The 12,478-nt window shown below is 46.4% G+C and overlaps 1 protein-coding gene across 1 annotated transcript in view; it reads right to left on the bottom strand.

Moving 5' to 3' along the window:
- LOC138302088 (uncharacterized) overlaps positions 1–12,478 on the bottom strand; it is a 148,316-nt gene that overhangs the window by 111,657 nt on the left and 24,181 nt on the right. The gene's annotated exons all lie outside the window — the stretch shown is intronic.

Genomic DNA, 12,478 nt, shown 5'->3' on the forward strand with positions numbered 1-12,478 from the left:
CGATAAAATCATCCAAAATCGCAAGTAAAACTGATGCTTTTTTTCACCAAACAGAAAAGAAAGTACCTGGTCAACATTAGAACACCCAAACAGAAAAGCTGCAAACCCATGTGAAACATCTAAACATAACACACATGTAAGTATACAAAATAAAAGTAGTTGCATAATTTTTCATGTAAATAACAAACTTTAAATTGTTATATATATATATATATATATATATTTATACTATTACACTACTTTCAGATACAATGACAGGGGCATCAAAGTATATTACTAAAGGAAAGCAGTTTCGGCATCACAGGGGCTACACCTACAGTCAAGAAAGTGCATCCAGATAAAATATAAATTAGAAATGTACCACATAATATTCTAATGCATGCCGTGGAGGGTAATATAAAAGAAGATGCTATAATTCACATAGAGAGCACAAGCACCCCCAAAATGTGACAGAAATAGAAGAGAGATTTTGCAGTATAGGAAAGGCAAGCACTAGCTCCCAGGAACCCACAACCAAAATTCTTAAAGATATAGGGCCCGATTACGAGTCTGGCGGTCTGAAGACCGCCAGACTCTAAGTAGAGGTTTGACCCCCGAGGCTGTGGTGTCCAACCCCCACATTACAAGATTGGTGGTAGATGCCGCCAAAAGACCGCTGTCATCACCAGGATCTCGGATCCTGACAGGATGATGGCAGTCGTGTTTGTAAACAGCCACAGCAGCACTGAATATTTAGCAATACCACAGAATAAGGAACCTTACCTTTTATATGATAACCTAAATGGTGAGAAACAAATCCTTATATTCTCTGGAGCAATTGACTTACTCAAAATTAACCAATGTCAAACCTGCACTTTAAAATGTGTCCCAGACTATTCATTCGGTTACACACCATACATGGTAAATATCAACATACAAATATCCCTTTATATATGCCCTACTACCAAATAAACAAAGCAGTACTTTCTACAACCTCTTAAACCACATTAAACATAATATAAATACCCATTACCCCCAAAAAAGAATCATAGACTTTGAGAAAGCCACGATTCAAACAATTTTAAAGATTTACCCTAAACAGTTATAGAGTTATACAAGGCTGTTACTATAATTTCAATTAATGTATATGGAAACACCTTCAACAATCTGCGCTAAGTGTAGAATATTCTTTTCCTTTGAAATTTAAATTGTCAGTACTAGTCCATGTCCCTGTCACAGAGGTAGTCAATCACTACAATGTACCAATAGCAAGCCCTTTCTACCTACAAAATGAAGGCAAACTAAGCTCCCTAATGGATTATTTTTATGACACTTGGGTTGTTCGCTATGCACACAGACACCAATCTAAATTTAAAATACTAAAGTGGAATGTCTATGGCAGCGGATTGGCACAGGAAGGACAAACAAACAATACAGTGGAAGAATGGTACAATGCCTTCCCATTCACATGAGGCAGAGCCTAACCTACACTATAAATTTACAGAAGCATCACAAAAAGAACAAAGTTACCAAGAACTACGTACGGAGCAATCTGTTAGCAAAATTACTCCTAATCCTAGAAAACAAAAGAATGTACAGCATATTACAATTTAAAGTCTACATTTTCATACAATGTGAACCAGTATAACAAATCCTTTTAAAATAATAAATATGATATTTTAGTATATCAGTCAAAAATAAAATAAAATTACAATGTTAATGAAGACTCACATAATAACATTTTATATAAATTAGTTAATCAAACAATGTAACAGTCACCAACCAAGGAACTAAAAAACAAACTCATTCCAGCACATAAACTAATTACAACACATAAACCACACAATGCCAAACAACACTCACATAATATTTACAAAAACAATATATAATATTACAATTCCTACCCAAAAGAAATTAAATATATAAAACGTACTGTTCTGTAGAAGCAGATCTTCCTCTGGATCCACATAGTCCGAAAAATGTAAAAATAAAACAAATATAAATCCCTCAAGCAATTAAAAATATAAAAGCATAAAAAAACCTGAAAAAAATGTTTTAAAAAAGAGTCTCTCCAGAAAACCCCCAAAAAGGAACTGAAAATGAAAGGCATTGTGTTTTTATAAACCAAAAATGATTTCCTTTTAATGAAAAATATAGGACACATTTGTATGCCAAACCTTATAAAGTAAATAAGAAAACCCATCCACAAAACACATTGGTCCTCATTACAACCCTGGCGGTAAATGCCACCTACCGCCGTGCTGACGGCCGTCAACATACCGTGACCGCGGCGGTATTCCGCTACGGGTATCATGACCCACACAGAGAAATCCGCCACTATACAGACACCCACACAAGTCCGCCAGACCAAAGGTCAGTGATAAACTGGCGGTAACAAAACCCACACCGTTACGCCAACAGGAATACGCCCACAGTATCACAACCCATGAATCACTGCGCTCAAAATAAAAACACACTAACAAAACTCCACCACATTGGACAATTCAAACTACACACACCTGACACACATGCACACACCACACACTCACACCACTATAAAACACACACCCACATTACTCACACCCCTTTATTACCCAAACATTTTGGCAAGTGACAAAGGGAGAAGCCAAGAGCACCCACACAACGCACCTCACACCACACACTCCAACACATCACCCCACACACCAGCACACATATCACTCACACCACATCCATGGCACCCCAAAGACACCCCAGGTTTTCAGAGGAGGAATTAAGGGTCATGGTGAAGGAAATCATCCGGGTAGAGCCACAGATATTCGGATCACAGGTGCAGGAGACGTCCATTTCTAGGGAGATGGAGCTATGGCAGAGAATCGTGGACAGGGTCAATGCCGTGGGACAGTATCCAAGTACAAGGGATGACATCAGGAAGAGGTGGAACGACCTACAGGGGAAGGTGCGTTCCGTGGTTGCAAGACACCAGGTAGCAGTACAGAGGACTGGCGGTGGACCCCCACAACTAACAACATGGGAGGAGCACGTCTTGGCAATAATGCATCCTGTGTGCCTCGCAGGAGTAGCAGGAGGACTGGACTCTGGTAAGTCAAATCTTTACTACTATATCACCCACCCTACCTGCATGCCATCACAAACTCCTACCCCTAACCTCACCCCCATCACTCCACCACCTCACATATACCCCACTATCACAACCAACACATCCCAATACCAAGCCCTGCATGTAACACCTACCCATGGACCCCCATCACAGACCTGCATGGACACCCATCACCACAGCATGTCCATTAGAGAGAATCACCTAGCCCACAAAATCACCACGCACACAAGTCAAAGCGGACAAGGCTATCCCAACCGTACAGGGAAACACACCCATGCACAAGATGGCACATGCAGATACAATAACACTGCATTTACATCCCCACAGGACCCCTACTCAATGTCACTGGAGAGGAGCTGCCACCAGACCCCCCCCCAGAAGAGGCCCACAGCGATCACAGCAGCTCTGCACGCCTGGATCAGGATGACTAACCTGGCCCATCAGGGACCTCCGGACAGTTGGTTACCCTGCCACAGTCCCAACCCATCTCAGAGCCTCCCCCCTCAGGAAACACTAGCACAGCACCCACCCAGCGGGCCCATGCCACTGTCCCCAGGACACGTCAATCAGCAGTGTGTCCACCACTACAGGGACCCCAAGCAACCCCACAAACCCAAGACGATCAGGGACCTGGGGTCAGTGGGCACACTATTCAGGGGACAGAGGCACAGGACAGCAGGGAAGCTGGGAGGACTGCTGTGCGAAGGGGAGGACAGGCCCAGGTAACCGACTCTACAGGAGGCACTCACCAACATCCTGGGAGCATTCCACCTTTTCCAGGAGACCATGGGCCAGATACTGTGCAAGTTGCAGGAGACCCAGCGGCCGCAGGAGGGACAGTACCTGGGGATCAGGGATGACCCAAAACACATCTACACAATACTGGTCACCATTGCAGGGGTGCTGGGTGACATGGCCAACACCATGAGGGAGGCAGTGGCACAACAACAGGCCCCTGACATTAGCCACACCGAAGAAAAGCCCTCCACCTCTGCCAGCGCTAGTGGACAGGAGGCCCCGCCACAGGACCAACAAGCCACCAGCACCCCACCCCCTGCAGAAGGAGAACCACCCCGCAAACGGTCCCTGCGATCCAGGCAGAAGCCAGAGAACATTGCCAAGACCCCCACCAGGAAATAAGACTCTCCTGATTGTCACCCTTCTGTCCCCCTGTCCACCTTGAACTGCCATTGCTCCACTTCCTATGCCCCCCTTGGACAATGTACCTGTTATACAAATAGACTGGACTCTACCCTGGACTTTCCTCCACCATCACCCCAGCCCATTGCACATCCCCCTCTACTTATGAGCACTTAAATAAGCACCCTTGGAACAAATACAAATCTGGAGTCTGTCAAATGATTCAAATATGTATTAGTACATTATCAAAGCACAGCAAGTAATATGTACGGTTAAAGTTTAATTGGAATAACCTTTAGTGGGCAGTTGTAAACACACCAGGAGCCAGAGTGGGCCACAGAGATCTGAAAATAGAAATGCCAAAGGGTACAGTAAGTGGCCATAGACATAGGGAAATCAGGCTGCCATGTACAATGTCCAACAGAAAACTGAAAAGTGAAGTTACAGTGTCTTACCTGTGTGTCACTGGAAGTACTGCTGTATTATATTACTTCTGTTGTCCCCATCATCTTCCTCTGCCTCCTCTTCCTCACTGTCCACAGGCTCCACCGCTGTCATAAGACCATCTCCAGGCTCATCTCCCTGCAGAAAAGGCACCTGGCGCCTCAATGCCAGGTTGTGCAACATGCAACATGCAATGATATCTGGCACACCTACTTGGGTGAGTAGTACAGGGATCCACCTGTCAGATGGAGGCACCTGACCCTGGCCTTCAGGAGACCGAAGGTTCTTTCAATTATCCTCCTTGTTCGCCAATGTGCCTCATTGTAACATTCCTCTGCTCTTGTCCTGGCATTCCTCACTGGGGTCAGTAGCCATGAGATGTTGGGGTAACCAGAGTCACCTGCAACTATTGAGGGACTAGTGTTAGACACACACTAACCCTTAGGGACAACCCCATACATAGACACCTACTTATACTGGTTGGGGACCTTGGGCTCACCTATTAGCCACACCCGGTGCCTCTGGAGTTGGCCCATCATATATGGGATGCTGCTATTCCTCAAGATAAAGGTGTCATGCACAGAGCCAGGATACCTGGCATTCACATGGGAGATGTACTGGTCCGCCAAACACACAATCAGCACATTCATAAAGTGATAGCTTTTTCTGTTCCTAAAAACGTGTTCATTTCTCCGGGGGAGGGACAAATGCCACTTGTGTACCATCAATGGCACCAATGACGTCGGAGATATGTCCCAGGGCATAAACGTCAGCTTTCCCTGTGGCCAAATCCTCTACCTGGTGGAATACGATGTAGCTGCGCATGTGTTTCAGCAGAGCTGACAACACTGTGGTCAACATGTTTGAGAACATTGGCTGAGACATCCCTGATGCCATGGCCACTGTAGTTTGGAAGGAACCACTTGCCAGTAAATGGAGCACTGAAAGGACCTGCACTAGAGGGGGGATACCTGTGGGCTGGCGGAAAGCTGACATCAGGTCTGGCTCCAATTGGGCACACAGTTCTTGAGTTGTGGCCCGATCAAGTCTGTATGTTATGTGAATGTGTCTGTCCTCCATTGTTGCAAGGTCCACCAGGGTTCTGTACACCGGAGGATGTCGCCATCTCATATTCAGCCTCAGCGGTTGTAGCCTATGAAAGAAAACGGTGATCAGTGGGTCATATTCACACATCTATTGCACTACCGATGCATTTGTTCCTTTACGGAACCAGTATGTGAATCCGAAAATCAGTTGCTGTGCCAATGTCTGCTGTGACGCAGTTAGGTGTCATACCTTGTGCCCCCCTGAAATGGCAGCTGCATGACCTGTGAGGAGGGACAAGTGGAAATGAGGTAATTCTGTTGGCATTGTGTGCCGTAGCGGTAGGCAGTCGTAGACCGCCACGCAACTTCGCATTGATTATCATTGGGCCCTATGGGTTCCAGGAGCCAATGGCAATGTACGGTGGCGGTGACAGTATGCACCGCTGCGGAAGTGACCGCCATTTTCTATCTGTTCACTCACTTGCTACCTGACCTTCAACAGGAGAGGACCAACACTGCAAGTGCTGCTGTGACCTGTGTCTGGAAGTGACAATGGCTCGAGTGTCTGGGGAAAGGGCCCCTGCCTTCACTGCAGAGAAACTAGTGGATGGGGTACTACCCCAGTACACGTTACTCTACTGTCCTCGAGACAAACAGGTGAGTACACTGTGAGCATGATGCGTGGGCCATGAATATAGGGATTGCTGTGTGTGTAAGCCACATGTGGGAGGGGCAGGGGCATCCTGGCCAGGGTGCTGCATGTATGGTGGTCAATGTATGGGCGTCTGGGGATGGGATTGATCTGGTGGGCCATGAGTGTGACGGTCCGGACAATTGACTAATTCCCTTTTCTGCTGTCTTTTCCATGCAGGTCAGCGCCCATCAGAAAAAGGGTATTTGGCATGCCATCGCCAAGGAGGTGCAGACCCTGGGGGTCTTTGACAGGCGGAGCACCCGCAAACGGCGAGAGGACCTGCGCCGCTGGGCAAAGAAGATGGCGGAGGCCAAGCTGGGGCTGGCCTCATAACGAGGAAGGGGTGCCCGTCGCACCATGACCCCCCTGATGTTCCGCATCCTGGCGGTGTCATATCCGGAGTTGGATGGGCTCTTGGAGACATCACAGCAGCCACAAGGGGGTGAGTACAGATTCTGAATCCTGACTTTGCACGCATTAAGGGTTACCTGGGTGGGAGATGTGGGTGCCCCTAGGCCAGGGCAAAGAAGGCAGGGTAGGTCCCTTGTTGGTCAGGCTCTGGAGCACTCCTACCCCAATGGTGTCAGTGGGGATCTACTACTGAGCAGGGTCCTGTGGGTTTCAGGTGTGCAGCTGATTGGCGGTAGGCATTGTACCCCATGGGCTGGTGACTATCTTAGTAACTGGTAGTGCATGGCCTAGTGCATAGGGCTGCTCCCTGTGTGTTGAGTACGCCAACGGTGGTGGTGTTGCTGGCATTGACCAAGTGTATCCTCTGTCTCTCTCTCTCCCCCCTTTTTGTTTTGTCATCCTGTCCTTGTGTGCATTAGCATCATCTGGCAGAGGAGCAGAGGCACTGGCGACGGAGGGAGCTGCATCCCACATAGGCCTGGAGGCCGCATCCATCGACGGTGAGGGCACCAGTGGGATGGAGGGCGAGGGGAGCACCACGATGGGGACAGGACGGGACACCACAGACAGCGATTCCTCCTCCGATGTATGCTCCCTGGCGGTGGCGGACACCTCTATGCCCACCCCAACAACAGGTACAGCCGCTACTCTCCTACCAGCACCGCCCTCCCAACAGCCCCTCAGCGTGTTTTGCATGCCCACTCACCCAGGATGGTGGGCATCTCCTTCGCCCCAGGCACATCAGGCCCTTCCCCAGTCATCCCTGCTGCCCTCAGTGAGGAGGCTATTGATCTCCTAAGACCCCTCACTGTTGGGCAGTCAACCCTTCTGAATGCCATCCAGGGTGTCAAGAGGCATTTGCAACAAACAAATGCATACCTGGAGGGCATTCACTCTGGCGTGGAGGCCCAACAGAGAGCATTTCAGGCTCTGGCCTCAGCACTGATGGCAGCCCTTGTCCCTGTCTCTAGCCTCCCCCATCTAACTTCCTCTACCCAGTCCCAATCCCCTCAACCCCAGCCTATCCCAAGCACACCTTCAGACCAGCATTCACCCAAATCATCACACGAAAGTGGCTCAGGCAAACACAAGCACCACACTTAATCTCACAGGCACTCACACAAGCACCATCCCCATGCAGACACACCAAAATCTACTGCCTCCACTGTGTCCCCCTCCTCCTCGTCATCCACCTCCCTCCCAGTAGCGTCTCCACTCACACCTGCATGCCCTACATCCTCATCCACTAACTCCATCACCAGCACGCCCATCACAACGCACCCCTCACTGGCAGTCACCACCGCCACGTCCATGAACACGTCCCCTATGTCCTCTCCCAATCCTTGGCAGGATGAAGCAGACTGGGCATAAAGCCCCCTCCAGAACCAGTGGAGCAAGGCATAGACGAGAGAGACTGTGCCTTTGCACTCCCAGGACCAGGCAGTGTGGCAAACCACCCAGTTGAGAGACTTGAGAGACTGTGGCTTTGCACTTCCAAGGACCAAGCAGTGGGCAAACCACCCACTTGAGAGACTGTGGCTTTGCACTCCCAAGGACCAAGCAGTGGGTAAACCACCCACTTGAGAGACTTTAGAAACTGTGGCCTTCACTCCCCAGGACCAAGCAGTGGGCATGGAGCCCCCTCGAGGAATTATTCCATCTTCCGGCTGAGGTGTCCCCCTCTTCCCAATACCCCTGAGGTGCCTGTGTGTTTTGGACCTGATGCCCCTGCAGTGTTCTCTCCGTATTGAGGCAGGAGTCAAGTGTGGGCTTTGCCCATGATTTTTGGCCCAGTGGCCCACGGACATTTTGAATGGACAATGTACCGCCTTATGTACATAATGTATATTTCTGTAATTACTGTTTTTCTATTTATTGCGTATATCTGCCTATTTCTAATATATCACTGATTTGACTCTATTCCTTTTGTCCTTGCGTTCTTCCAGGGGGTAACGGGGTGTAAATGTAATGTTGATGCATGTTTTTGTGTGTATGGTGTTGTGGGTGAGGGTGGGGGTGTTGTGTGTTGCATATGTGTGTCACTCTCTTTTTCCTCCCCCCTCCTCTGTGTACTAGGTGCCATTCTGACTGTGGTTGTCGCAACCACCTTTCGTATTCCTGGTAGATGAGGAGGTAGAGCAGCATGGGCTGGACCTGCAGCTCGGGCTCCATGGCGTCCTGGTTCATAGTTTGTGTCAAGCGGTGAGTGGTTTCTGCTGTGCTTTTGATGGCGTTGATCCCGCCCCGGAAAAGCTGGCGGATTGGCGGGTTGTGAAGGGGTGGGCGGTACATTGTCTTCCGTCTGTCTGTTGGCGGTTACCACCGCAGTGTTTGTTGCTACCGCTGTGGCGGTCGGAGTGTTAAAGTGGCTGTCTGTGTTGGCTGTTTCCGCCGTGGTCGTGATCCCATTTTTTTTACCGCCGGCATGTTGATGGTATGACCACCGCTTTAACACCGACTGCCAGGGTTGTAATGAGGGCCATTATATCCCAAAAAATCCATGTACATCACTCTTAGGGGCTCATTACGAGGCTGATGGTCATCAGACCACCAGCCTTGCAGTGACGGTCAGGCTGCCATCTTACGCCCCTGCAGTCGTTCAGGAACATGGTTCCTGATGGTCTGACTTGTGGTCAGCCATGGAAGTGCTGCACTCAGCACTGCTGTGCTGATTACAACTCAACTTTCCACAATCCTTTTTATGCGGGGACCCCAGTTGGCTCATCTGACCATCACACTCATAATGAGGCCCTTTTTCATCAAAATATAAGTAACATAGCACATTTAACATACCATAACAGCATTACCAAAATAGTGTACGAAAACCCCAAACTACAATCTAGTGAAAAACACAACTACTAATGCATCTAAATATACAAAAATCCTACAGAAACCCACAAACAGCACTATAACTACCTTTTAGACCTTGCCTCTAAACCCCCTCTACCCCCAAAACCATTAATAAATCCTTAAAAAAGGACCTACCTGTTCCAATGAACAGCAGCACCTTACTGTGACCTGGTTCAGGGAAAATAGACTAAAAATAATACAAATGGATTACAAAACAGAAGCCAGCAGTAAAAAGAAATGGCAGCTAAATGAAACTAATACAAATGCCAACTCTCCATAGAAATGAATGGGAAATAATGTACAAATGTTAACTAAATTAATGAAAAAAACATAACAAATTATTAAACATTTGAAAGATGTCACAAATGTTGTGAACAATTTTTACAACACGTGAACTATAAATTAAATATAAGTATATGACATAAACGGTTATTTAATATTTGCTGAAAAACATATGTTCAAATGATGTTGAAAATATTTATATAAACCAATTTAAGAAATGTTAAAACAATTTAAACAATGGAAAATAAAAGTTGAAAATGTACAAAATACAATACGATATAAATATAATTTCATTAAAATGTAAAGGTATACAATAAATAAACTTTGAAAAGTTAAATGAAATGAGAAAATGTGTGACAACTTTATTACATAAAACTTTTATTAATAATATTATTTGTTACAAACATACAAACAATTATTTTTTAATTATATTGATACACCCATAATACTGATAACATAACACAAAAAAAGTGTATTACATGCAAACAAAATCAAATTAAACGGTTTCAGACTAAATCTTTAAAATTAAATAATCACACTCAACATAAATAATTTAAAAAACAGTTTTAAACACTAAATGGCTAACATTTACTATTCCCACTCAAATCTAACCATGTTTTGAAAAGGTGTTGGACACTAAAGGGATGGGATTTACTATTCTCATTCCCATCTAAACTAATTTGGGGAATGTGTTGGACAATGAATGGTTTAAATTTACTATTTCCACTCCAATCTAACCATATTGCGGGAAGCTGTTGGACAGTAAAGGTGGTGAAATTTACTAGTCCCACTCCAACTTAAACATATTAAGGGAAGGTGATGGGCACTAAAGGGGTGATAGTTACTGTTCTCAACCAATCTAAACCAATTTGAGGAAGGTGTTTGATACTGAAAAGGTCACATTCACTATTCTCCAATATAACTATATAAAGGGAATGTGTTGAACACTAAAGGAACAACATTTACTATTCCCACTTCAATATAAACGAAATTAGGGAAGACATTTGACACCAAGGGGCAGATTATGAGTTTGGCGGGCTGACAGTAAGACCGCCGAGTTGGCGGCCGCCAAAAGACCTTGATGTTGGCAGTCATACAGACCGCCGTATTACAAGTTACAAAGTCAAGCCAGACAAAAGACAGCCAAAATTCCGAAACGTAAGGACTCTGGAGGGCGGGATAGAGGCAGTCCCACCACCAGCACCGCCAGCCCGCCAAAAACCTCAAACCGTATTACGACCAAAAGTCACGTTAGTGGTCCTTCCATAGTCGAACACCAATGGCGGTGTGACCAGCGGCAGTTGGTGACGCCACACTGGATAGTTTGAAAACCCCACACCTGACACACATCCACACACGCGACACACCTACACACTGCACCATAAAAGACACCCATTCGCACTCTACAATCCTTTGCAACTAGAACATCATACACCATGAGATAGAGGCTGCAAAAAAAATCTAACAACCATAAAATAGGCACCCCTACACACTTCACATAGCACTCATCCCACATGTGCATAACACATACAATAATATACCACACATTCAACACGACCGTTCAACAACTCATCACAGCACCCACATCTCATCACCACTGATTTACCTCATTATTTTATTCATCCTCACTGTCTAGTCCACCACTACCATGTCCCCCCAAAACATCCCTGTTTGACAGATGATTAATTGAGGGTCACAGTGTATGAAATAATCAGAGTAGAGCTGCAACTATTTTGAGCACAAGTCCAGCAAACATCTATAGCCAAGAAAATGGATCTGTGGCAAAGGATAGTCAACAGAGTCAATTCTGTAGGTAGCTATCCACGCACCACAGAGGACATCAGGAAGAGGTGGAACCACCTCAGGGGGAAGGTACATTCCATGGCTGCCAGGCACCAGCTGGGGGTCTTCAAGACTGGCCGTGGGCCCCCACCTCCTACCCCACAGTTCACATCATGGGAGGAGAAGGTCTTGGACATCGTGCATCCTAAGGGCTTGACAAGAATACTTGGGGGAGTGGAGTCGGGTAAGTCACAATACAACAACTGTAACCAAACTGCAATGTCCTGCATGCTCACTGATCACCTTTGGACACCTTAACAGTCAACTCACTCACCACCTTGGTGTCCAAATGTCCTAATAGCCCTCTCTCGCATACCACATGTCAACTAAACTGACCTGGGTGCACACTGTGTATGGCATGGGTAGTACAGGGACTGACAGCACTATAACTCCGAGCATGCACTGTCCTAGCATTTCGAACACCAGAATTCTTTTACTACTAGTCACATAGCCTTGCATGTGAAACTAACAATCAGTTCAACCCACATGACTCCTCCCTTTTGTACAGTCCATGGCAATGACAGCAATTCAATGGCCTTCTGCCAATACTAAAAAACCTATTAAACTAAACTAAACTGGCCTTGGCTACCTTAACAGTCAACCCGCTCACCACCTCTGTGTCCAAATGTCCTAATAGCCCTCTCTCGCATACCACATGTCAACTAAACTCACCTGGGTGCACACTGTGTA

The sequence above is a fragment of the Pleurodeles waltl genome, chromosome 6, assembly GCF_031143425.1.
Source record: "Pleurodeles waltl isolate 20211129_DDA chromosome 6, aPleWal1.hap1.20221129, whole genome shotgun sequence".
NCBI classification, from domain to species: Eukaryota; Metazoa; Chordata; class Amphibia; order Caudata; family Salamandridae; genus Pleurodeles; species Pleurodeles waltl.